At 43.7% G+C, this 26,804-nt stretch overlaps 1 protein-coding gene across 5 annotated transcripts in view; it reads right to left on the minus strand.

Moving 5' to 3' along the window:
• tex9 (testis expressed 9) overlaps positions 1 to 26,804 on the minus strand; it is a 108,706-nt gene that overhangs the window by 73,288 nt on the left and 8,614 nt on the right. The window contains exon 2 of one of the 5 annotated variants that reach the window (XM_078241453.1): positions 2,749 to 2,907. The exons of the other annotated variants lie outside the window; for them this stretch is intronic. The gene's annotated coding sequence lies outside the window, so the exon portion shown is untranslated. The remainder of the gene's footprint in view (positions 1 to 2,748; positions 2,908 to 26,804) is intronic. 5 annotated transcript variants of the gene reach the window in all.

The following is a 26,804-nucleotide window of genomic DNA, read 5'->3' on the forward strand; positions in this document are numbered from 1 at the left end:
TGGGGCATAGAATATAAAAGTTGGCATATGATGTTGCAGCTGTATAGAACGATGGTTAGGCCACATTTGGAATACTGCGTCCAGTTCTGGTCGCCACACTACCAGAAGGACGTGGAGGCTTTGGAGAGAGTACAGAGAAAGTTTACCAGGATGTTGCCTGGTATGGAGGGTCTTAGCTATGAGGAGAGATTGGGTAAACTGGGGTTGTTCTCCCTGGAAAGATGGAGGATGAGGGGTGACCTAATAGAGGTGTACAAAATTATGAAGGGCATAGATAGAGTGAACAGTGGGAAGCTTTTTCCCAGGTCAGAGGTGACGAACACAAGGGGTCACGGGTTCAAGGTGAGGGGGGCAAGGTTCAACACAGATGTCAGGGGGACGTATTTTACACAGAGGGTGGTGGGGGCCTGGAATGCACTGCCAAGCAAGGTGATTGAGGCGGACACGCTGGGATCGTTTAAGACTTATCTAGATAACCACATGAACAGACTGGGAATAGAGGGATACAAAAGAATGGTCTAGTGGGCACATGAGCGGCACAGGCTTGGAGGGCCGAAGGGCCTGTTCCTGTGCTGTATTGTTCTTTGTTCTTTGAATTGCTCTTTGCCTATTTGGCAGTTATGGCGATAGATAGTTGTTATTCCATCCCATTTCTTACAATGTGGATGTACGTTGTGCTCATCTCTCTGTCATCTTTCTCCTCCTTTCTTTGTCATATAGGTCATTGTGATATCCTCTGCTATGCAAGATGGCCATTCATGTTATGAGGATGCATTTTTTTAGCAGCTTACCCTTACCCTTAGCTGTGTGGCGTGCTGTCAGCTATGGACGGCTGCTACTTGGTTCCAGCATTGTCTGTGACGCCATCACGCTGTCTTGGAATTGTAGCATTATCTCTGTGGTCAGTGTTGACCTTATCAAAGTTATCAGAGCCGAAGGTTGAAGCTCTTCTGGTTTTTGCTTGCTCTCTTATCTATCTTCCACTGGAGGATAACCATCTGAGTGGTTGCTAGCTGAATGGTCGTGATAACCATCTGAGTGGTTGGCTGGTTGGACCAATGAGGGCTTTCTGGCACCTGTAACTAAATTGAACAAACCTGCTCTTCAAAGAGAAAAGACAGTTCAGAGCTGAAGTCCCAATCAGCTTACTCTTTCTTGTTGGAGCTCTCAGGAACTGCAGTTCCACATAATGTTTGACAGTAGTTAGCTTGATATCTTCTGCTGTTTTGAGGAGATTCAGGGTTACACGGGCATATCTGCTCCAGAGAGAAAGAGGCTGGTTACAGATGACATACATCAGCTGGAAGATTTGCTTGCCACCATATCTTAGTGGTTCCAGAATCCTACCTATGAAGCTGGATTCCTCTGGGCCTATAGGTCTGTGGATTGAAGCCAGAGGTCTTTCAGCACAGTTCTTGTCTGGCAGGTCTGCAACGCTGGCCCCCATATCCAATTTATAGTTTGTGAGACGGCCGTTAACTGCGATGTCCGCATTCCAATATGAAAATTCAGAATCTTTAACCACACTCAAGAAGCATGACTTTGTGTTCTCTTATTGGGCAGTCTCAACCTCATGAATCATCTTTGGCTCTGCTGCACATTTAGATGTTTTGGTCTTGCACAGTTTGCTGAAGCGTTCAATTCTGTTGATGAGCAGTTGTCAATGGCTAAGGCTCTGTGCAGCTGTTCAGACCTTGGTTAAGCAAAGTTTAGTCTACATTCAGAAGAAAATCCTGTAAAGTAACTTCCAGATCAATCAGTCAGCTCTGGTTTATATAGACAGCTTACAGCCTACTCTTCCCTTTGAAATGTGTATGTTTGCAGCATAGTCGAAAAGATGTGAATGCATGCAAACCGGCACAAAGGCATTATTAATAAACAATAATTTTCAGTAGCCTCATACCTTATTTTACTTATTTTATTTAAATGTACTGCTGTTGATATGAGGCCATGGAAAACAGCTGGCTTTCTTATAGTCTGCAAGCATTTTAATCTTTAAATGTGTTAGCTGACTGACAGGCAATAGAGGGGCGGCTCGGCGGCACAGTGGTTAGCACTGCTGCCTCACAACGCCAGGGACCTGGGTTTGATTCCTGGCTTGGGTCACTGTCTGTGCGGAGTCTGCACATTCTCCCCGTGTCTGCGTGGGTTTGCTCCAGTTTCCTCCCACAGTCCAAAATATGCGCTGGTTGGGTGCATCGGCCATTGCTAAATTCACCCTCCGTGTACCCGAAATAGGCGCCGGAGTGTGGCAACTAGGGGATTTTCACAGTAACTTCATTGCAGTGTTAATGTAAGTCTACTTGTGAAACTAATAAATAAACTTTAGCAGCGGGTGGCTGTTCTTTGGCCCTGGGAAATATAATGAGAATCTGGGGAGTTGGTATCGGGAATGCTACTTTTCTCGATCTAGAATAATGACCTAGACTTGGGTGAGCAGGGCACAATTTCAAAAATCTGTTGATAACAGTCGTCTCAGAAGTATTGTGAACTGTGCAGATTGAGAATAGCGACAGAATTCAAGAGAAATCGACAGGTTGGTGGATTGGGCGGACACGCAGCAGATGAAATTTAATGCAGAAAAGTGCAAGGAAGAACTAGGAAAAGAAATACAAAAGCAAGGATATCATTCTAAGGGGAGAGCAAGAGCAGAAGTATATGCACCCAAATCATTGAAAGAGGCTGGGCAGGTTGGGAATGTGGCTAAAAAGGCAGACAGGATCTTCAGCTTTATAAATGAAGACATACAGATCACTCAATGCCAAAGTTCTTTCTGTCCTCCTGGAATTCTAGTTTCTCTTCCCCTGCCCCGCCAAGTTTGGGAATAATAGGCCCAATCTGGTATGGCGCTGTCATCCCATCAACAGCTCTGCTGGAGCAACAACTGTTGTGATGTGCGTTGTGGTCCTGTAATTGAACAAAAATCGTGTCAATTTAGTCTCCATGGATGCCTTCGGTTGTTTTTTCTTAGCGTTCTTAAAGTTTGAACCCACCCATTCTGCCAGTCCATTTGACGATGGGCGACGGGGTGCATTTTGGACATGTGACATTGGAGAGCACCAAGTTCTGGAAATCACTGCGAGTAAAGGCCGTGCCATTATCGGAAACCAGGACTTCCGGTGTTCCGTGTATGCTGAAACTTTGCCGCAATTTCTCGATCGTAGCCTGAGTAGTTGTGGAGATCATACGGTGCACCTCCATCCACTCAGAGGCCAGGATTTTACAGCCTCACTCGAGTGAGACCGGAAATTCCACCCAAGGTCAACGGACATTTCCATTGCCGGCCCCTGGCCCACTCTGATTCCATGGCAGGCGAAGCGGTAGAGTTCTGGCAAGAGTGTGCATCCAGCATGATTAGAAACATAGAACCCATAAAGGGACCTGCAAAGTCCCCATGGTCTGCCAGGCCAATCTTATGGGTTTGGGGAGTTTGTAATTTTCCTGGCACATTGCTTTACCAAGTCTGTGATGTCAGAGTCAAGGCTGGGCCACCAAACATAACTCCTGGCCAACATCTTCATTCTTGATACTCCTGGGTAGCCATTATGTAGTTCCACTAATATTGGTCATCGTCCTGGGATTGGTACAATTACTCGGGACCCCCAAAGAATGGGGGAGGCAATGGCCTAGTGGTATTATTGCTAGACTATTAATCCAGAAACTCAGCTAATGTTCTGGGGACACATGTTCAAATCCTGCCACAGCAGATGGTGAAATTTGAATTCAATAAAAAATATCTGAAATTAAGAACCTACTAATAACCATGAAACCATTGTCGATTGTCGGAAAAACCCATCTGGTTTGCTCTGTCCTTTAGGGAAGGAAATCTGCCGTCCTTACTTGGTCTGGCCTATATGTGACTCCACAGCCATAGCAATGTGGTTGACGCTCAACTGCCCTTCAAGGGCAACTAGGGATGAGTGATAATGCTGGCCAGCTAATGACACCCGTGTCCCACGAATGAATGAAAAGAAAGATCCCAGCCTCAGCACTAAGTTTTAATTTCTTAATGACTCACCTGAGTAGTGCTCCGAAAGCTCGTGATTTCAAATAAACCTGTTGGACTTTAACCTGGTGTTGTGAGACTTCTTACTGAACTAATTTGAACCGATGATGATATGGTGTCACTATTGATATCAATGTACCTCGAAATGGGAAGAAATATCTGCCCATATCCCATTTAATTACCCACCACAAATTCCTGCTGCAAACTGCTCTTGGATACTAAATTAGGATTAATTGGGACTGGGAGTCCCTGGGAGTCCCAGTCGAATAATTTACCAACTATCGTTATCAGGGCTTGTATAAAGATGGGCAGCTATTGGGTGAGGTAAAAGTGGGCTACCTTCACCGATGGAGCCAGAATGAGGCACCCTCTTCTAGAGAGGAGGGACAAAAATGGGTGAAAATGAAAACATAATGTTAATACCTCAGGTGGCTCAGTGGCACAGTGGTTAGCACTGCTGCCTCACAGCGCTAGGAACCCAGGTTCGATTCCGACCTTGGGTGACTGTGTGGAGTCTGCACATTCTCCCCGTGCTTGTGTGGGTTTCCTCCGGGTGCTCTGGTTTCCTCCCACAATCAGATGTGCGGGTTAGGTGGATTGGCCATGCTAAATTGCCCCTTTGTGTCAAGGGGATTAGCAGGGTAAATGCGTGGGTTTATGGGGATAGGGCCTGGGTGGGATTGTTGTTGGTGCAGGCGCGATGGGCCAAATGGCCTCCTTCTGCACTCTAGGGATTCAACTAAGATAAAAGATCCGTGACTCTTCTTTCATTGCCCACTGAAAATAAAATGCCTGTGACTGATGAGATTTGCATTACGTCATAACATGTCTGTCTCATGAAATGTAAAGCAGATGCCTATTTGTTCTAAAACATGTTGAGTGCATATTGATAAGTACTTTTTACATTCATCCATGATAATAAAATATAATTGCATTTTCCTTCAAAATTGTACTGATTTAAAACTGAACTAAATTTCAGTGAAATTTTGAGGAGAATCTTATTTTAATGGGTATTGTTAAAATAGGAAATAAATAAATATAAAATTACTTATTAATGCTAGAATGTGCATGATATAAATTATTCCATGCTGTAGCTTAAAAGCGATTATTGTTTCTGTAATTCTATCAGTCCCTCTAGTGCTGAGACACAAACATGTCATTGCAGGGAATAAAAAGGCAGCCATTGTCTTGCTTAAGGCCTAGAACTGGTCTGAAACTCAAGAAGCGGCGCGGAGGTTGGGCAAGCTGACATTTGTGAAGAAACATAATGCAGCAGTAGCTCACAGCCTTTTATTTTCGCTCAAATAAATTAAAGCACCAAACAACATGTTTTGCCTGAATTCTGCTCAGTCTCTCTGTGGCTCTCAGAATGTGGGCGTTTTCTGAATGCTAATAGGCCATGAACTCAATTGGGGGGCCTGGGACTTCTTGGAAAGGTCATTAAAAGTGTGAAAACATTACTTCAATGTTTAAACATCGTTTTGGGGAACAATTTTTTTTGAATGTAGAGACTTAAAAGGGGAAATATAGGTAAAGTAAGTGTACACTAGAGGGATAGCTTCAGCTTCTCATTAATCCTCAATTTGTGGTCTACCCTTAAGAGGGTTCCCAATGACAGCAGTGCTTCTAAATGCCCTGACAATAATAGCAATCAAATTACAGGATGGGGCACAAAAAACATGTGCTGAATTTCCTTGCCACGTATTGGCAGATTATTTCTTTAACACCAGTGGACAACTGCTCTAAAAGCCACAAGGTGCACAGGGCACTGGGATATGCTGTATCCTAGATTTGTGTCAATATTTCCAGCATCGCCTTGTAGGGATGGAGCTTCGACCAGCGCTAAAAATGGTGGCACAGTGGTTAGTACTGCTGCCTCACAGCACCAGGGACCCGGATTCAATTCTGGCCTTGGGTGACTGTCTGTGTGGAGTCTGCCCATTCTCTTCGTGTCTGCGTGGGTTTCCTCCGGGTGCTCCGGTTTCCTCCCACAGTCCAAAGGTGTGCAGGTCACGTGGATTGGCCATGCTGAATTGCCCCTTAGTGTCAGGGGGATTAGCAGGGTAAATATGTGGGGTTATGCGGATAGGGCCGGGGTGAGATTGTTGTCGGTGCAGGCTCAATGGGCTGAATGGCCTCTTTCTGCACTATAGGGATTCTATGATTCTAAAAGTCCATCTACATAAACAGATTAAAGCTGAGGGAATGGAGGTCAGGGGATTCAGTGACCTGTCCTGCAGTCAGGGTACAAGATAGTAGCTGGGGTTTGCTGCCTCACACCAGATGTACATTCCTGCCACCTGGCTGAAGTTGCTGCCTGGACTCTTGATTGTGAGAGGGAATTTAGAAGGTACATTGCAAGCTGCCCCCTGACAAAATAGGTTGTGTTACCCTCTCTGAGGGGACCCAGCAAACACCCCTTACCACCACATGCTATACTTTTATTAGCATTTTGGGTAGATTCAGCAGGACATGTGTAAACATTAGGGTCATATCCTGGAAGAATTCCTTTAGCCTATTGTTCTATTAAATGAAGTGACCCTAAATGAGTTTCATATGCAAATTTTCTGAATGGTTTAAGAAACATTCTTTTCATATGAACTCAAATTATAGAGAACTGGAGGGTGAACTCATGGCCACCATTGTACGTGCAGCGTGTTAGTGCTGTGAGATTATGCCATTCTGTGAATAAATACCACTAAATTATAGAAAAGAAATGCTACTGTTCGTTAGTGTTGGGACCCTTACTCTTCCTGATATATATTAATCACCTAGATTGTGGTGTGCAGGGCATGATTTGCAGATAATAAGAAGATTGTCAACTGTGATGAGAATAGTCTTGAACTTCATTTGAAAGTTGGATACAGATATATTGGTGGATTGGTGGGGCAAGTGGCAGATGAAGTTCAATGCAGAGAAGTGTGAAGTGATTCATTTTGGCAAAAGGAATTTGGAGAGACCATATAAAACAAAGGTACTTAGGTACAGGAACTAAGGGAACTGAGTGTATGTACACATACATTATTGAAGGTGACAGGGCATGTGCGGTGTCTGGCCCTTTTAATGGGTCGATTTGCTGAAATGGTCACATGACCCGGGCTGACAAATCAGGAACCGAGTTGGGCTTCACTCCAACTTGTCTGGGCTTGACCCAGCAGTTAGATCCTGTAGGCATTAAATCTGCATTGCTCTGTAAATAGTTAAAGTTTATTTATTAGTCACAAGTAGACTTATATTCACACTGCAATGAAATTACTGTGAAAATCCCCTTGTTACTGTTAATAAATGTTCTTTGTTTGTTAATAAAAGGTGGAGCCATTCGAGAGAGCAGTTAATAAAGCGTTTGATATCCCAGGTTTTATTAACAGGGGCATTGAGTACAAGAGTAAGGAAGTCATGTTGAACTTGTAGAAGATACTACTTAGGTTTCATCTGGAGTACCTCATCCAGTTCTGGGCGTCATGCTTGAGAAAGGATATGAAGGCACTGGAGACTGTACAGAAGAGATTCACAAGAATGATTCCAGGAATAAAGAACTTTAGCTATGAGGATAGATTGGAGAGATTGGGACTGTTTTGCTTGGAGAAAAGAAGGCTGATAGGAGACTTGATAGAGGTTTTCAAGATCCTGAGGAGTATGGACAAGGTAAATAGTGAGAAACTGTTTCCTCTCAAGCGAACATCAAGAACTAGAGGGCACAGATTCAAAATAATTGATAAAAGGAGTAGAGTGATATGAGGAAAAGTCTTTTCACCCAGAGGATGGTTGGAGTCTGGAACAACTTCCTGAGAGAGTGGTGGAGATAGGTTTCGATCGAGATATTCAAAAGGAAATTGGATTTTTATCTGAAAAGAAAGTATGTGCAAAGTTACGGGGATAAGGCAGGGGACTGGGATTAGGTAGAATACTCTTTCTGAGGGCCAGTGCAGACTTGATGGGAAATAGCCTCCTTCTGCACGGTAAAGATTCCCTGGAAGTATTTGCATTTATGTAGGCCAGTACGCCTTTAGCAATGTTACTACCAGCCACAATCAGTTAATCAGCTGAGGTTAATTAATAAACAATCAACTGCTTTCATGAAATTTGCTTGTGTCTCACATGTTTTCAGTTTGTTCAGAGTGCCAGTTCAGAGTGTCCACACTGAAGAAAGCCAGATCAGATAACTGACCAGACTATAAAATCTGGACCGATGGAAAATTTGTTGGCCCTTTCTTTCTTTTGAAGATTATCTTGATATGTAGAACAACACTGCAGCACAGATATGAGAAGCCTTTCACATCCTTCCAACTCATGCAAAAAAGAATCACCTGCGTGAGTCTATTTCTGCAAGTAGTTCTTTTTCTCTGAAACCACAAAGCCTCGTGGAATAGCAGGTTTGAAAATAAACAGAGAGAGAGAGACGACGAGGATTTAATGATTCATAATTAACATTCACTTGAGCATCTCTGTTGCCCTTCCAACAAGAGAATCTTTAGGAGAAGTGGGTTTAGAGAGCGGGGAATAATTGAACCACTGTCGATAGATGAAATTTTCTCCCCATTTTAAAGTAATCTATTCTGTCTTTATTTTTAATATGATACTTTTATACAATTTTGTATTGTTAAGTAGCAATTTGAGAAGGAGTTAAGTAGTTAGTTGTGTCCTCAGAATGTCTTTGTACCACCAGCAGAGGATTCAGGAGGGTTCATTGCTGATGACAGGTAGTGTCTCTTATAAATGTAAGCAGAGAAATTCATAGCAGAAAACGTTGACGGGAAACTGGGTCCTCACATTGCGATTCAATGTTGACAGCCTTTCAGTTTTGGTGAAACTGCAATCCGGTCTCTGAGCTCAAGCGCGTGTTCCACCTTAGAGAGAGAGTCACGCAATTTGGACAGATTGATGTAGCAAATCATAGAATCCCTACAGTGCAGAAAGTGGCCACTCGGCCCATCGGGCCTCAACCGACAATAAGCCCACCCAGCCCTATCCCCGTCACCCTACGTTTTTACCCAGATAATCTCCCTGAACTAAGGGGCAATTGAGCATGGGCAATCAATCTAACCCGCACATCTTTGGACTGTGGGAGGAAACTGGAGCACCCGGAGGAAGCCCACGCAGACACGGGGAGAATGTGCAAACTCCACACAAACAATCATCCAAGGCTGGAATTGAATCCGGGTCCCTGGTGCTGTGAGGCAGCAGTGCTAACCGCTATACCACCGTGCTGCCACAAATGGATGAGAGGTTTGAAGGCTGCACTTTCACAAGATGATAGATGTGCTGAGCCCAATTCCATGGGATAGGCAGCGGGGCTGTGGGAAAGCCACATGTTCTCTCTGGCTGCCAACTCCTAAGGGGACTGGCACCCCCTTAACGAGTGCCAGTCAAACCAATCCCATTATTTCCTGGCAGATGGATTGGGTTAGAATTGCTCCCAGGTGCAGCCAACAAGTGAGGTGTATGAGAGCAATGAAGAGAAAAAGAAACAGGAGCAGAATACAAGCACATCGATAGAAAGAGAGACAAAGAAAGAATCGTAGAAGGGGAAAATGGAAAGATAATTACAGAATGACTTGGATTTATAAAGCACCCAGGAATGTCTCAAAGAGCTTCATACAATATAAATTACTTTTGAGGCACAATGTTATTATTTGGGAAAATGCCATGATGCATTAACAATGTTCCACAAACAGCTGTATGACGAATTACCAGTTATTTATTTTTGATTGCACTGCCCAAGGGAGGAAGGTTCATCAGAGTAATGGCAGACATCCCTTCTCTTATTCAAGTATCCCCTCAGGATCTTAGGCATCCATTTCAACAACTGAAGCAGATTCTCAGAACCTCAATTTAATATCTCATCTGAAGGGCAATGCAGCCTTATCCTCATCCTGGTGAAATTTACCAGTGCAAAGGTGCGGTAGTGGAAAACTGGCCATGTCAACCACTGTCGATATTTTCACCACTATCCACTGCCACTCCCAACCCCAGCAGGACTTACAATTCTGCCCTACAGTGCAATACTGAGGGAATGTTGCATTATTGCAAAATTTGACTAGGACACATAGGCTGCGCACTGTGTCTGGGGTAGACAAGGTGCACAGATGCGGATACACAGCAGAGGGTCAGTCATGGCTGGCCCATGGAATTAGGTGGGCTCCAGGAAGAGGAGAACGTGCAAAGGGGACTTGGCCATTGACACAATTGGATGCCATCAGACTTTTTTGTATTCATTTGTGGGACATGGGTGTCGCTAGCTGGCTAGCATTTGTTGCCCATTCCTAGTTGGCCTTGAAACTGAGTGGCTTGCTAGGTCATTTCAGAGGGCAGTTGAGAGTCAATCACATTGCTGTGGCTCTGGAGTCACATATAGGCCAGGGAAGTACAGCAGATTTCCTTCCCTAAAGGACATTAGTGAACCAGATGGGTTTTTCTGACAATCAACAATGGTTTCATGGTCATCAGTAGATTCTTAATTCCAGATTTTTTTTATTGAATTCAAATTCAACCACCTGTTGTGGTGGGATTTGAATCCGGATCCCCAAGCCATTAGCTGAGTTTCTGGATTAACTGACTAGTGATAATACCATCAGGCCATTGCCTCGCCACTTACAGGGTGATTGGTCAGTAAATGCATTGCCCGAAGTGTGTTGTCACCCTGTTGGCATTAGGGGGGCATAAGAGGAGGGGGGGGGCATCAAGGTTTCCAAACACAGTTGGGAGACTGTGTGAGCAGGAGGAAGGCAGCAGCTGGTGCTGGGAGTACAACTCTCAGATTTCAGGTGTGGTGATGGTGAACAGCAACATCTTCCACTGGAAGGAGAGAGACCGAGGCATCAGGAATGCAGAGGAGAGGAAGAAAGGGCTGGAAGGCAATGGAGGCCGTATCCTAAGCACAGGATCTACTGCTTGAAGACAGAGCTACCTTGAGATGCCCAAGGTGCTGAAGGAGACTGTTACTTTCCAAGCACATAGCCACCAAGATTTGTGCTCTTGTGAAAGATCTCACACCTCATAGCACTGATTGCCATGCCCTGCCAGTCGGCATCAAAGTACCCTGGCTTGGAATTTACTTTCCTCTGGCTCCTCCCCAAGAATCAGCTTGGTGGAATCTCGCAAACAGTTGCACAATACTGAATCTCAAAGTTCACAGATGCTGTCAAATCACAAAACATTTGCTTTATTCTCACTCCACAGATGCTGTCAGACCTGCTGAGTTTTTCCAACATTTTCTGTTTTTGATTCAGATTCCAGCATCCGCAGTATTTTGCCTTTATCCTAGCAACTAACTGTTTAGTTGTGTGGTAGGGGTCTCGACATGGGTTTTGGGGATTGTCTATTCTCCCAAGGTATGCTGTTTGAGTCTGTAATTTCTTAAAAGTATTACTCTTTGTTGTTAGAAAGTATTTACACATTTGGACCTCGACACAAAGTTGGAGTTTCTCCTCCTTCCAGATCTCTCCTCCTCTCAATCATATGACCTGACATCATTATTATATCAGCATTATGTATGCTTCTGAAATTAACCCCTTACCCTACACTGACACCCCCACTGCCCTCCCACGCCCCTCCCCGGCCCGCCCTTCCCCCCAGTCAGGGAGTGGGATAAGAACCTGGAAACAATACCAACATCCACTTCCTGCCTCTGGAAGGAAACTCCTGCCCATCGTGTCACCCCAGATTAAACATTTACGGAAGAGAGACATCATTATTTCCAGCTTTAAACAATGCTACGGGAGTAGTGTTGAAAAAATAATTTTCTTACCATTTTTCGTATCAGCAATATAATTTGACAATGAACCAATTTAATCAAATGTGAAAACATTTTAAATTATATTAAACAATTTAAGAGAGTGTTGCCACTCAACTTTAAGTGCATTAGTGAATTTATTCATTAACTTAATGGAGGAGTAAACAAACATCTGCTATTGTGCTGCAGGGCATCCAGAGGGTTTTGAGTGAATCACAACTGCAATAGTCTTGAACACTCCAATATATTCATTCAGGGATTATTCACAATTTTGGTGCTTACCATGTCCTAAGGATGTGCTGCCTGAATTCAGAGAGTCCAGGATGTGAAATTACTTCTGAGTGAGTGTTATAAACTGAGAAAGATCAGCACTGCCTTGCAGTAAGGCTCCTCTATGGCATGATAACTTGCCACTTCTCGCCTCTGAGATCAGGGTTTGGCCCACGCTTCAAGGAACAAATGTTCTCCCTCCTGTACAACTAACAAAAGACCCATTGCTCTGGTGCTCTCCATTTTGCTTTGGGAGCACACAGGAGGAACTTGGAGGGGTACACAATCTGAATTGAAACCCAAGTGGCACAGGATTTTACTTTGTTGGCTGGTCATTGCTTTTATAGACCGTAATCTGTTTTTATAAGGTTTCATAGTAAGCAAGTCATTTTCATAGTTCCTAAAATAAACGGCTTACTACTGATTTGTTCAGTACAGACAGCTGGTTAAAGGAACAGTAATAAGGGGAGACAATTGTCTAGTCATAAGACAGAGTAATTATGCTTTGTTGGATATATTTTTGCTGATTTAACAATGTGTGAAAGTCATTGGCCCATAGTTTGTTGGTTTGTGGCATCTCACCAGACTAGGCAACCTTTTCCTCACCCTTTAGCTCGAAGCATTTTGCCCAACATGTTGCTGAAAGTGCTAACTGGTACAATGTGGTGAGGACAATGGGGCATCTGGGATCTCGGCGAACAATGGAACCAGCAATCTATCTCCTACATCAATAAGGTTCAAAGATTGAGAAAGCGACAGAGGAACAATGGGGGCCAAAATATGTTGACTAGAGTCAAATCAGGTACAAAGTGAGAAGGAAAGAAAGATCCAAGAGAACGAGAAAAAAGAGACAGAAAGGAAAAACAATTTTAAAAATTAAAACATTTAGGCTGGAATTTTACCGGCACGCCCCCCCTCGATTCCGAAGGCGGGCGAGGCTCGGAGAATGGCATTCTCCATTGGCCTCGGGCGGGATCATACGAACCTCGGGCAGACATACCGGTAAAATTCCGCCCTTTAAGTTTAAATATCGAAAATCTCGGAATAATTTACTCCCTGCGGAAATGAGACACACCACCAGTCTCAGTCTCTCCCTTTCTGAGTAAGAGAGGTTGAGGAGCATTGCAGCAACATAAATCTCATATTTAAAAAGGTACTTACGCTCTTAGGAACTAGCCTTAATTTTACGCAGTGAGTCTATTTGGCCATCAACGTGCAAATGCATCAATTTCTTGAAAATCACAAGATTGAATGTGAGCCGGCATTTCTGCGAAGCGATTGGTGGAGCAGTGCAAATTGTTCCGTAACTTGAGGCGATTTGCAATTCACAAGGTATCTCTTCCTTGCCATAAGGTGCTGGGTAATTTACACATTAATAATGGCAGGTACTATTAATCTCGCCATTACTTTGTTAGCAAAATTTGGGCCAATGTATTTATATCATCCAGTATCATTTTTACTTAGAAGTGGATATATGCGATAACTTAATCTATCTTACTTCAGTAAAATGGAAATGTTTTTACACATTAGTGAAACTTTATCACAAGTCTTACCTCATTCTGATTAAAATCTTGTCAAAGAGTAAATTGAATCATATCCTAATCTGATACTCAGTGTTGCTTTTATCTACCCAAAAACCTAAATGCAATGTCATAGAAACCCTACAGTGCAGAAAGAGGCCATTCGGCCCATCGAGTCTGCACCGACCACAATCCCACCCAGGCCCTACCCCCTTATCCCTACATATTTACCCGCTAATCCCTCTAACCTACGCATCTCAGGACACTAAGGGGCAATTTTAGCATGGCCAATCAACCTAACCTGCACATCTTTGGAATGTGGGAGGAAACCGGAGCACCCGGAGGAAATCCACACAGGCACGAGGAGAATGTGCAAACTCCACACAGACAGTGACCCAAGCCGGGAATCGAACCCAGGTCCCTGGAGCTGTGAAGCAGCAGTGCTAACCACTGTGCTACCGTGCCGCCCTGATGTCATATCAACCCCATTATCAATAGTGTACACAATAACCAACGCTCAACATTTAACCGTTAAAGTTTATTTATTTATTTGTCACAAGTAAGGCTTACATTAACACTGCAATGAAATTACTGTGAAATTCCCCTACTTGCCACATTCCGGCGCCTGTCCGGGCACACTGACGGAGAATTTAGCACGGCCAATGCACCTAACCAGCACGTCTTTCAGACTGTGGGAGGAAACCGGAGCAACAGGAGGAAACCCACGCGGACACGGGGAGAACGTGCAGACTCCGCACAGACAGTGACACAGTCAGGAATCGAACCCGAGTCCCTGGTGCTGTGAGGCAGCAGTGCTAACCACTGCACCACCATGCCACCCCTAACCACTGTGCCGCCGTGCCGTCCCGACACTGTTTGACAACAGTAAAATTTCTGACATTTGCTGATAAACTTTGTCCTCATTTGCAGCTGAGATTCTCTGGTGCTGCTGAAGTGAATGGAGTTTTGACCGGAATGCCAAATTGTCTGTTCTCACTTAGAATCATAGAATCCCTACAGTGCAGAAGGCGGCCATTCGGCCCATCAAGCCTGCAGCGGCAACAACCCCACCCAGTCCCTGTCCCCATAACCCCATGTATTTACCCTGCTAGCCCTCCTGACACTAAGGGCAGGATTTTCTGACTGTGTTCGCCTCAAGGCTGGAAATTCTGACCCGAGATCTATGGACCTTTGCATGGTCCGCCCTCGCCCGCTACGATTCCCATGGTCAGCAGGATGGGAAAATTCCACCCTAAGAGTCAATTTAACATGGCCAATCAACCTAACCTGCACATCTTTGGAATGTGTGAAGAAACTGGAGCACCCGGAAGAAATCCATGCAGACACGGGGAGAACGTGCAAACTCCCCACAGTCACCCAACGCCGGAATTGAACCCAGGTCCCTAGCGCTGTGAGGTAGCAGTGTTAATCATTGTGCCAGAATGGGGGGCACAGACGAGATAGGAGAACCCCGCCCATAATTTCTATTAGTACCATGTAGCTATATGAAGATAATTAGTAAGTTAATTTCACTACCTTTCAAAATAGGCTGCATTATTTATATCAGTTCTGCTTATTTTAATGGATACCTTCTTTCTTTATGGTAATTTTCACATCATGAACTACTTCTCTGAGCCTCAGGATGAAAGACATCTTTATGTTTTCAGATGAGACATTGAACTAAGGAATCATCTGTCTTCACAGGTGAACATAAAAGATTCCATGACACTACTTCAAAGAACAAGGGTGCTCTCCTGGCGTCTTGGCCAATATTTAATCCCTCAACCAATATCACTAAGAACAGATTATCTGTCATCATCATGTTGCTGTAATTAGGACCTTGCTTTGTGCAGATTAGATGCCATTTTCATACGTGCAAACAGTGATTATACTTGAAATGTACTTTAATGGTTGTAAAGTGGTTTGGGATGTCCTGAGGTCCTGAAAGTTGTTACAGAAATGCAAGTCTTTCTTTATTCCTTCTTACAGCCCATGATGTGCATGAGATCATTCCAAAGTGACTTGACCATTACAGTTCAAGTTGTCTCTCAATTTTCTTTATTCACGTTCATTGTGAATTGCAAATTCTTTTAGTTTAGCTGAATCCCTGATTAACTGAATCTTATAACTTCAGGCATGTTGTTAACATACGTCAGGCTAACCATACTCCTCATTTGAAATATATTAGGTCTGCCCATCATAGGCCTGATTTTACCATCGCGGTGAGCCCATTTTCGAGCGCGAAAACTTGGTAAAGTCGGGCATAGGCGAGTAGCACGATCCATGCCTGCCTCTGTGCTGGTTCCCCCTTTGCCAAGGCCCAAAAATGGCTGCAATTGGGACCACCACCGCCATAAAGAAAGAAGGTCTCCACCCGAAATGGGTGCAACGGCCATTTAAATGCATTTGCATGCATTTAAATTGACTTAATGGGCTGCACGCCCAACTTTACCAGCACTTCCCCCTTTACCACCGCATTCACCCATCCGGAATCAGCGCGAAACAGACATGCTCCATATAAGTCTGATTCGGGCGCTCCATCAGTGAGAGTTAGTGAGGAGATAGGTGCTAAGCGCCTGACGGGTCTCTCCTTAAGATCGGTGGGAGGGGTGGGGGGGGGGGGGGGTGACAACAGCTCTCTGCTTGAGATCGGTGGGGGATGGGGCCGCTGCCACTCTGCCTGAGATCGGTGGGGGTGAAAGGGGGTCCGCTGCCACTCTTCCTGTGATCAGTGGGGAGGAAGGGGGGGAGGGGCCCCTGATCGGTCTGGGTGGCAGGGGTGTGGGGGGGATAAGGGGGTCAGTAATGTTGTGGGGGTGAGGCAATGTCTGTGGGGGGGCCAGGGAGAGGCATTATCCGGCCCGGGAGGGACGAGGCAGGGGAGCGGCATTCTATCATTTTTGTTTCTGCACATGCGCAGTTGGAGGCGCCGATCAGAGCTGTAGGATTTCGAGCGATTTAAACTCTGCCCACAGGCTTGTGCTGCACGATTTGGACTCGCTGATATTTTTGCAGGCAGAGTGCGTATGGGAGCGCCGCAGAACAGGTCTAAAAGTCGGATCTGAAACACTCCCAGTTTCAAGTCTGCCCAGCACTTAGCATCAAAATGATAAAATAGGGCCCCATATGTTCCCGATAGTGGAGGAGTCCAGAACTAGGGGCCATAGTTTGAGGGTAGGGGGTAAACCTTTTAGGACTGAGGTGAGGAGACATTTCTTCACCCAGAGAGTGATGAGTCTATGCAATTCACTACCACAGAAAGGAGCTGAGGCCAAAACGTTGTGTGATTTCAAGAAATAATTAAATATAGCCCTTGGGGCTAAAGGGATCAAGAGATATGAGGGGAAGGTGGGACCAGGGTATTGAATTTGGTGATCAGCCATGATCATAATGAGTGGCAGAGCAGGCTCGATGGGCTGAATGGCCTACTCCTGCTTCTATTTTCGATGTATGTTTCTATGTAAGCACAATGAGGAGAAAAGCTTCACATTCTCAGGAAATTATCTCTGAACAAAACTATAAAATAAATATCTTAACAGCCATTAAATCCATATAGAAGCAAAGTGAATATAGCAGGACAAAATAATCATTAAAGTTACAGTAATAACAGTGTTCCAAAGTCTTAGAGTCCTTTAAGAATCCGTCAGCTTAGTCTTTGAATTCATACATGTTGTGCAGCTCTACCTGAGCTGTTTCATTGCTGTTATGTGGAGTGAACTTTAGATTATGGGGGTGGGACAAAGCCTTACATTTTCACTCAGACAAGCTTTCAACACTAAAGATGAAAGGATGCCATATTCATTTGAAGAGTTCCTTTGAATAAACCCCCAATTCTTTGTCAATAAGCCACCTAGAAGGTTACATGTAGCAGCCCCATCAATGCCTGGAAAGATGTTTTCCAGGCTACATATCAGACAACATCTTTTGGAAATGTTGTCGGGCAAAACAGCCCTTAATGGAGTTGACGGTCACAAACAACAACCTCTGCTTTGTTTTACTCCACTCCATCTGACGAAGGAGCAGCGCTCCGAAAGCTTATGGTATTTGCTACCAAATAAACCTGTTGGACTTTAACCTGGTGTTGTTTGACTTCTTACTTGTTTTACACCAGCAAACCTGCGCACACAGCACAGGATGTCACAGACAGCAGTGGAGCAGCGGGGCTGGCTGTGGATCTCAAAGAAGGCTGCCCATAAAGATCTTGCAATCTCTGTATGGTGAATTTCCCTTATCCTGACATCAGATTCAATCCAGCAGCGAGTCAAGGGTGTCCAGCCACAGTGATGCCATCAAGGATAGTAAGCAGACAATCACATTGAAATGTTCTCAGAGAGCGCAAACCAGGATTTGAAACTCACTGAACTCACCTTCAATTTTAATTAATTTTACAGATAGCGAAATAAATGATTGGGTCATACACATGGGATTAATGTAGAAGCTAAAATCAAACTTTTAACTTTCTCCATCTCCATCGCATCTGTTCTGATGATGCTACTCTCCTTAACAGTGATTCCAAACATCTCTTCCTTTTTCCTCATCCAAGGATTGTCCCCCCATACTGTGGCTGACAGGGTCCTCAACTGTGACCCACTCATTTTGTGAAGTTCTGCCATCGATCCTTGCCCCCAGAACCGCTAAAGTGTTCCTCTTGTCTTCATTTTCCATCCCGCCAGCCTCCGTATTTAAAGGATTATCTGCTCCCGTTTCCACCATTTCCAGCATGATGCCACCACCAAACACATTGTCCTGTCTCTTGTCACCATTCCGACGGCACGGTTCGCTCTGTGGCACCCTGGTCCACTCCACTCACTTGATGAAGGAGCAGCGCTCCGAAAGGTCGTGAAACCAGATAAACCTGTCGGACTTTAACCTGGTGTTGTGAGACTTCTTACTGTGCCCACACCAGTCCAATACCGGCATCTCCACATAATCTATCCACACAGTTGCCATGTACATGCCCCTTTATTTCTGCATTCCTCACTGTCCAAAGCCCCAAACACTCCTTCCAGGTAAAACAGTGATTTATTTGTAGTTCTTTCAATTTAGTCTACTCGTATTCGCTGCTCAGAGTGCAGTCTCCTCTACAATGGGGAGACCAAGCACGGACTGAGTGACCGCTTTGCGGAACACCTCTGTTCAGTTTACAAGCATGATCCTGACCTTCCGATTGTTTGCCATTTTAGTTCACTATCTCACTCTCATGCTCACATTTCTGTCCTTGGCTTGCTACAATGTTTCAATGAAGCCCAATGCAAGCTGGAGGAACTGTACCTCATCTCCTGATTCAACACTTTATAGTCTTCAGGACTCAATATTGAGTTTAACATCTTTGGACATGAACTCTGTCCTCCATTTTGATTTTTTTTTGCCAGTCAGTCTGTATCTTGTTTTTGTTCTCAGGTTGAGCTGACCTTTATTCCCACCTACACTGGATATTTGCTTAGTTTCTTTACCGTAACCATTACCACTCCTTTTGCCTTTTGTTCCATGGCATCTTTGATATTTAATCTCCCCCCCCCCCACGCTCTAACCCATCACCAACCTCTCCTTTGTTTCCACCCCACCCTCCGCCCTTTCCTAATAGCATAAAACCCATCAACTTTCTAGCTTTCTTCTATTCTGAAGAAGAGTCACATTGGACTCAAAACAATAACTCTCCACAGATGCTGTCTGACGTGCCGGCTGGAATTTTACAACCTTACCCGCCCAGGAATCGGGAAGGGCGAGACTTGCAGAATGGAAACCTCCGTTGGCCTCGGGCGGGATTTTACGATCTTGCCTGAGCGAGGTCATAAAGTCCCACCCCCTGAGTTGTTTGAGCACTAACTATTTTTGTTTTGAAACTCCGCAGTTTTTGCTTTTAATTTAATTTTCTTTACTATTTCAGAAAATGTGTCTGTTTTCATGAAGGGCCAATTTGCAATTCAACAAGTATAAAGTGACTCTTTCAAACCAATGAGTTTATTTGGCAGTAATTATGAATTTAGCATGACGTTAAAAACCCAGTTACATCGCATTCAACAAGACGTAACTTTTTCAAGGGGTTTTACAGTGAAGCTAATAGATTAACTAATAGAAGTTCTCATCAGTTCAGAGCTTTCTACCTAATTGCATTCTGGTGGACCTGAAAAAATGTAAAATTACCGACAGCAATTTTTGCAATTCCACTGTCAAACTTTCTTGGACAGTTTTATCACCTTTACTGCTGCAAAACTCAGGGCCAAAGTCATTCCACAAAACTGAGGTACCAGCCAGGGAATTTATTCTGATTAGATTGTGTTTACAGACAAAGCGTTAACAGCTAACATATTGTAGAGACTAATCACTGCCTCTAGCAAATATTGTGCATTGCTTAAACTCAAATTCCAGGACAAAATGGTTCCTTTCAGACTGCGGCAGCAGAGTTCCATTTTAAAAACGTACCGCTTGTTCTTTCTTGAAATTGCAACATAATGGGGATGCTAAAAGGAAAAAGACCACTTAGGACAACATGTCTGGACATATTCAGCTCTGAAGAAGAGTCATACGGACTCAAAACGTTAACTCTGTTTCTCTCTCCACAGATGCCGCCAGACCTGCTGAGTTTATTCCAGCATTTCCTGTTTTTACAACATATTTGGAGCCTTGAAGGAAGAAAAGGAAAATTCAGAGAAGCACCAAAAATGAAATGGAAAGCGTTACGAAATGTTGGGATGGAGGGTGATTGGAGGCTAGAACCGAAGAGAGATCAGCTATCAAATCACAATTTGTTTCCTTGTGTTCTGTTTAAGAGTGTGAGGGAGTTGCTAAAAGAAACTGGCCATTAAATGGAAACTGTATTCACGGCCAGAATTCTCAGGGAGCCCCCACCATCTGAAGAGTCAGCGAGGAACACATCCCTGCCAACTCCAGCAGGTCCAATGTCATTTCATGCTGTAACGGGTGCTCTGGTTTCCTCTCACAGTCTGAAGGACGTGCTGGTTAGGTGCATTGGCCACACTAATGGGCAGATGGGCGGCACGGTAGCACAGTGGTTAGCGCTGCTGCTTCAGTGCCAGGGACCCGAGTTCGATTCCCGGCTTGGGTCACTCTGTGTGGAGTTTGCACATTCTCCCCGTGCCTGCATGGGTTTCCTTCGGGTGATCTGGCTTCCTCCCACATTCTGAAAAACGTGTTGGTTAGGTGCATTGACCCGAACAGGTGCCAGGCTGTGGCGACTAGGGGAATTTCACAGTAACTTCATTGCAGTGTTAATGTAAGCCTTACTTGTGACTAATAAATAAACTTTAAATTCTTGCTCAATGTACCCGAACAGGCGCCGGAGTGTGGCGACTCGGGGGTTTTCACAGTAACTTCATTGCAGTGTTAATGTAAGCCTACTTGTGACATGAATACATAAATAAATAAATAATGATAGGGGCTGGTGATGGCTTACTAATTACATAGACATCCTTTGAACATTTCTCTCTGCTATTGGTTAATAATTAGGGCAGATTCTTGAATCTTTGCAAGATGTATGATCCATCCATGATCATCAGGAGAATTGGAGAAACCAATTTGAAAGATAAGTTTTACTCCTATCTCTGGTCAGCTGATCATAAATTGACCACGAATCAAATCAAACCAATGACCCTGTCATTTCTTGTATCATCTTCCCTCAACCTAGTGCCATCACCTTATTTCTGAGGATGATCAAACAGATCATCTGAATGATTTCAAACCTACAAAAAGCAATTAGAACTATTGAATTCTGCAACACAAAATCATGCCATTCATCCCATTGTGCTTCTGCCAGCCCTTTCAAACATTTTTTTCATTTGGTCCCATTTCTCTTGTTCATAGAATTGAATCATAATAGTATCATAGAATCCCTACAGTGCAGAAGGAGGCCATTTGGCCTATCAAGCCTGCATCGACAACAATCCCACCCAGGCCCTATCCCCGTAACCCCATGTATTTACCCTGTTAGTGCCCCTGACACCAAGTGGCAATTTAACATGGTCAATCAACTTAACCTACACATCTTTGAACTGCGGGAGGAAACAGGAGCACCCGGAGAAATCCCACGCAGACAAGGGGAGAATGTGCAAACTCCACACAGTCACACAAGGCTAGAATTGAACCCAGGTCCCTGGCATTGTGAGGCAGCAGAGCTACCACCACTCTGCCACCATGCCGTGTTCTTTTAAAATGTTTCTTTTTAAAATAATGATGCACTTCCTTTATAAAAGCAAGTGTGGAATCTGCTTCCACCACTGTTTTGGGAAGCACATCCCACACCCTCATTATAAGAAGATTCCTCTGAAAGTCTCCATTCATCGTGATTTTGGATTTCTAGTCTCTAGTTCTAGAAAGACCTTTCAGTAATTACAATAAAACAGTTCTGCAATACAAATCAAAGAATAAGTTGGCTTTGCCTCAAATGCCAATGATTATAGGATGGGCCATATGACTTAATCAGATGGTTAAGCAATATGATCCATATGATGCAGAACAAATGATTAACCTTAAGTTTGTTCTCATAACCTATCTCAAACCATAACAGGATAAGGATATTCCCAGCTGTTTGTCTATCAAGGGATATTCCAATGTGGGGCCAAGAAAACAAGGACCTGAAGAATGTGATTCTGAAATCCCTTCTGGGGATATTAGGCTTCCTTTTTGAGGCTATTGATTCATGGAAGGAGGGTCAAACTCCAAGGACAGACAGTGTCAGTATTACAGTCAAACACGGCAACATTTTCCCCAGTGATATCAACCAGACTAAGATTAATAACTAAAAATAGCACAGTCTGATGTTTTGCTACTAAATTATTTAATCCCTTTTATGTTTCAATATGTTACAATATGTTTCACAGCCTGGCTCACATAAAGATTAATATGAGGCCAAAAACCATTTACTGGAAAGGGCGAGGAATACCATATCAATCCTGTATATTGTGGAGTACTAATAATACGGTTGGAAGAAATCTTACCAGTAGTTCTGTTAAAACTGATTAATTAATTTCTTTGGTGATAGAAGGTCGGAGTTAATAAAAGCCCAAATTTCTGATATTCCAGGTAAATAATGACTGCCATCTCGAGTTTGTGTTGCACTGAAATGTTAGTCTGTGTGATGTGTCTAATTCTAGAAAGCTCCCACTTCAATGTATATGGTTGAGTACTGAAAATTCTGCACACTACACAATATAAAACCATGCTACATTCTCACTCCTCATTGCTTAGAAAAATTGTCCAACATTCTACATGTACTTTGATGCTTTTGGGCACCTTGCCTTTGGGAACCTTCAGCCCACCAGAGTGGCTGAAGACCATAAGAAATAGGAACAGGCCCCTTGAACCTGCTCCACCATTCAATAGGATCATGGCAACGGAATGATTGCTTCACCCTCTTGATAGCATGTCCAATTTCATGTGGTTGCAAGTGTTAAGACCCAGGCCAGAAACCCCAGGTGTTTTATGAAGTTAGCCTAGACTCTAAGATTTACATTTGGTTTTGGCACTGATGAGCATAAGGTGTTTCACTCTGCGTATGATTCAATTGACCCACCAGGAAGCTTTTATCAAACAAAGTTTACTTAAGAACACAGTTGAAATAATAACAAAAAAAACATAACTTTTTACCAATTACAATACTTAAACATAACACAGGATATTCCTAACAGCTAGCTATCTCTGTTGTTCCAAGTTAAACACCATCCCCAGACATACACCCTTCTCCAGACTTGGCACAGAAAAAAGTATGCTCATGTGATGCTGGATTTGCAGCTTTTAACAGCTATGTGAACTGGTCCTTTGAATGTTGGATCAAATCTCTGAGGCTTCCCAGTCTTGGAACTTTCCAAAAAGCCCCTGGAGAGAGAGAGAGAGAGAGAGACTGCCTTCTTCCACTAGCTTCTGGCAGCAACTGAGAATTGAAACTAAAAACTTCAGAGAGAGAGAAAAAGCATTGTTGCTTCTTTCCACTCCAAGCTACTACAGAAAAGTGAAACTGAAAACTTGGAATACTCTATAAAAAATAGCTGTCCCCAGGCATATCACCTGACCTGTCAATCATCCTTGATCAAGCTCCGCTCAGCAATCCCCAAAGGACCATTAAAATCCCAGAATACTGCAATAGTCTTGATTAAAATCAACATAATATCAATTAAACTGCCTCAATAACAATACAGGACACCGGTTACAGACAACATGGCACCAATAAAATGACACAGAGAAACTTGATTAAAATACATTTCTTAAAGGCACAGTACTGTCACACAAGGCCCTCATATTTGTGCTTTATTGTTGTATAGTGTCATCAGCTATTGCTGCAATTTGACCCATCAGCCATTATGTCTCAAAGTCATCTATTTATTAACATGACATCTTCAAATAATATAAGTAAGATGAACTGCTGCACAGTAAAGCGTCAAGAACACTTCATAAATAATGGACATAACATCCGAAATTAAGTTTCTATAGATGGAAACCAGTTGAACATTTATAGAATTGTTTCTTTTCTCCTCATGTAGGCACCACTGTTGGTATGTATTCTCAATGATCATATGATTTCTTAGAAAGCCTGCTAGCTTTGCGTGATTCTCCTGTTGTATTTTTTCTTTATATGTTGTCAAGGCATTTTCTCTGGGAAAGGAGATTCACTCATTTTCTTTATCATAGAATCATAGAATCCTACAGTGCAGAAGGAGGCCATTTGGCCCATCGAGTTTGCACCGACCACAACCCCACCAAGACCCTATCCCTATAATCCCATGTATTTACCCTGGCTAGTGCACTAAGGGGCAATTTTAGCACAGCCAATCCACCTAACCCGCACATCTTTGGATTGTGGGAGGAAACCGGAGCACCTGGAGGAAACCCACGCAGATACGGAGAGAATCTGCAAACTCCCAAGCCGGGAATCGAACCTGGGTCCTTGGCACTGTGAGGCAGCAGTGCTAACCACTGTGCCACTGTGGGTAAACAGGTATATAAGCTAAAAAATAATGGGCAGGATTTTAGGGCCTTGCTCATTCCGAAACTGTAAAATCCTGCCCGAGGTCAATGGACCTTTCCATTGTCCGCCCCTCACTCGCTTTGATTCTGTGTTAGGCGGGACAGTAAAATTCCGGTCAATGTATTTGGCAATAGTGTGGCCAAGGAGTATCCTATAGGATAGAAGCTTCATGCTATTGTGACCTTCACACCCACAGGAAGAGCAAACGGCTCAAATCCATCATGGCACCTGCAGTGAGGCAGAGGTGACAAAGACATAGAGTCATAGAGGTTTACAGCATGGAAACAGGCCCTTCGGCCCAACGTGTCCATGCCGCCCTTTTATTTTTAAAACCCCTAAGCTAATCCCAATTGCCCGCATTTGGCCCATATCCCTCTGTACCCATCGTACCCATGTAAAGATTTATTTCATTCATTCATGGGACATTGGCGTTGCTGGCTGGCCAGCATTTATCGCCCATCCCTATTTGCCCGAGGGCAATTGCTGTGGCTCTGGAGTCATATGTAGGCCAGACCAGGTAAGGACAGCAGATTTCCTTCCCTAAAGGACATTAGTGAACCAGATGGATTTTTCTGACAATCGACAATGGCCATGGTCATCAGTCGATTCTTAATTCGAGATTTTTAAAATTGAATTCAAATTCCACCATCTGCCATGGCGGGATTTGAACCCGGTTCCCCAGAACATTAGCTGAGTTTCTGGATTAATAGTCTAGCGATAATACTACTAGGTCATTGTCTCCCCATGTGATATTACCTGAGGTATTTAACTTAAAGATTTTGAAGCTTGATAATGCCAGCCTTATTTAATTCTTGCAGAGCAGTGAAAGGGTATCCATCATCACAGCTATTTTATTGCAAAATAATAAGACCACAAAAAGCCTTGCCTCACAGAAAATTGGTGGAAATGTATAGAAATAACTGATACGCAGTAAGTTTAATTCATAAGGCTGAGTGTCAAAATCTTACAACTATTACAAACTCCAGTAACAGTAATCTTGCTTTGAGATAATACTGAAGTATGGAGCTGCCATGCGCCCATTATAAATGACATTGTGCAGCTGGGGTGAAGTTTGTAATATGCAACTGATGGCGTTATTGATATCAGGAGATTTACAATCGAAATGAGATTTCTGTTTTATCCTACCAGCCAATTACTCCTCATTAAATTTACCGGTGCTGTGAATTAAGTATCTGAGTTTGTGCCCAATTTCAAACCTGTATCAACCAGGTTTCACGGCCCCACAACTACCGTGGAGTGGTGATCACTGTCATATTGCCTCTCCACTCCTTTTTGCTTATCCAGGTCAGGGGTTGCACATTTCCTGCCTGACCTTCTGACCCCGGTCTGGTGAAAAATGTGCAGCGCGACAGACCTGGAGACCTTCCAGTGTAGGGCAGCAGTGTCAGGGGAAGTGAAGCCACGTCCCCTTTTTACAGCACTGGCTGCCATAAGGCGGATAGGTTTAGGGGGTCCCAGCCACTTTGAGAAATCAGAGTGCATAAGCAAATGTATAAGCTAAGTGGGTGAGAGGGTAGGGTGGTCAGGGGATCAGGTGGTCGGGATGGGTTGGCTGGACAATGGGATTGGATGGTTGGGAGTGGGTCAGGTGGCGTGGTTAGTGGTTGGGTGAGGGGTATCTTTTGGGGCATCTCCTGGATATGACGCCTTGTAGAATGAAAGTTCTGGGCCCAGTGTTAGCAGAGCCTGATAAACTCAGCAAGTTTACTGAGTTACTGACTCAGTTAAACAAGTTACTGACAGTGTTTCCTTTACTACAGTATTTTCTGTGGTGAATTGCGGTTCTCTGCAGTTTCCAATTAAATGTTTTATTTAAAAGATTGTTTTGGAAGAAAATTACTGCAGGAAACTCAATTGGAAAAAAAAATTGCTTTAAAGTTAAGTTGGGCACAGTAAAAGATGCTGAAAATGCACAGGCATGTCCCAGTTTATTACGTTGCTGACATGTTTCTCAGTAAGTTGAATCATTGTTGTGTAAGAATGGAATTGATGTACCATGAAATGCAGAATTTATTAATCCACTACAAAGGTGATTTATAAATTTATTAAAATGTGTTTTTTCCCATAACATATTTTTCCCTTATTCAAATATAAAATTACATGTCCACTCTGCCAACGTGCAGTGATCCTCAAAGGAGAGCCCTGAGTAGTGATGCAACAGACTTTCTAGATGTTTCAGCTTGACCCAAGATAAAACAATGATTTTGTGGTCAGCAGCCAAGCAAGGGCACTCCCACTGACCTTGAATAAAGCTGCCCGCAGTGGTTAGCACTGCTG

This window comes from Mustelus asterias, chromosome 24 (assembly GCF_964213995.1).
Source record: "Mustelus asterias chromosome 24, sMusAst1.hap1.1, whole genome shotgun sequence".
Taxonomy (NCBI): domain Eukaryota; kingdom Metazoa; phylum Chordata; class Chondrichthyes; order Carcharhiniformes; family Triakidae; genus Mustelus; species Mustelus asterias.